Source organism: Triticum aestivum, chromosome 1B, assembly GCF_018294505.1.
Source record: "Triticum aestivum cultivar Chinese Spring chromosome 1B, IWGSC CS RefSeq v2.1, whole genome shotgun sequence".
Classification (NCBI taxonomy): Eukaryota; Viridiplantae; Streptophyta; class Magnoliopsida; order Poales; family Poaceae; genus Triticum; species Triticum aestivum.
Genome location: NC_057795.1, coordinates 252,995,702 through 252,995,967, shown reverse-complemented (window position 1 = coordinate 252,995,967; position 266 = coordinate 252,995,702).

Genomic DNA, 266 nt, shown 5'->3' with positions numbered 1-266 from the left:
ACCCCTTAAGAGTCTTATTCTAATAACACCTGGCTTATTCTGCACATCCCCACCAGAGCGCTGCCGCCCCTCTCCTCCCGTCTTCTACCGCGGCAGCGGCCAGGCAGCGCCGCCGCCCCTATCCTTCCTGCCTTCTACCACGGCAGCGGGAGCGCAATCGCCCCTCCCCTCCCAGCCTTCTTTTGCGGCAGCGGCCTGGGACCGATGCCGCCCCTCCCCTTCCTGCTTTCTCCCATGGCGGCGGCATGGGAACAACACCGACCCTC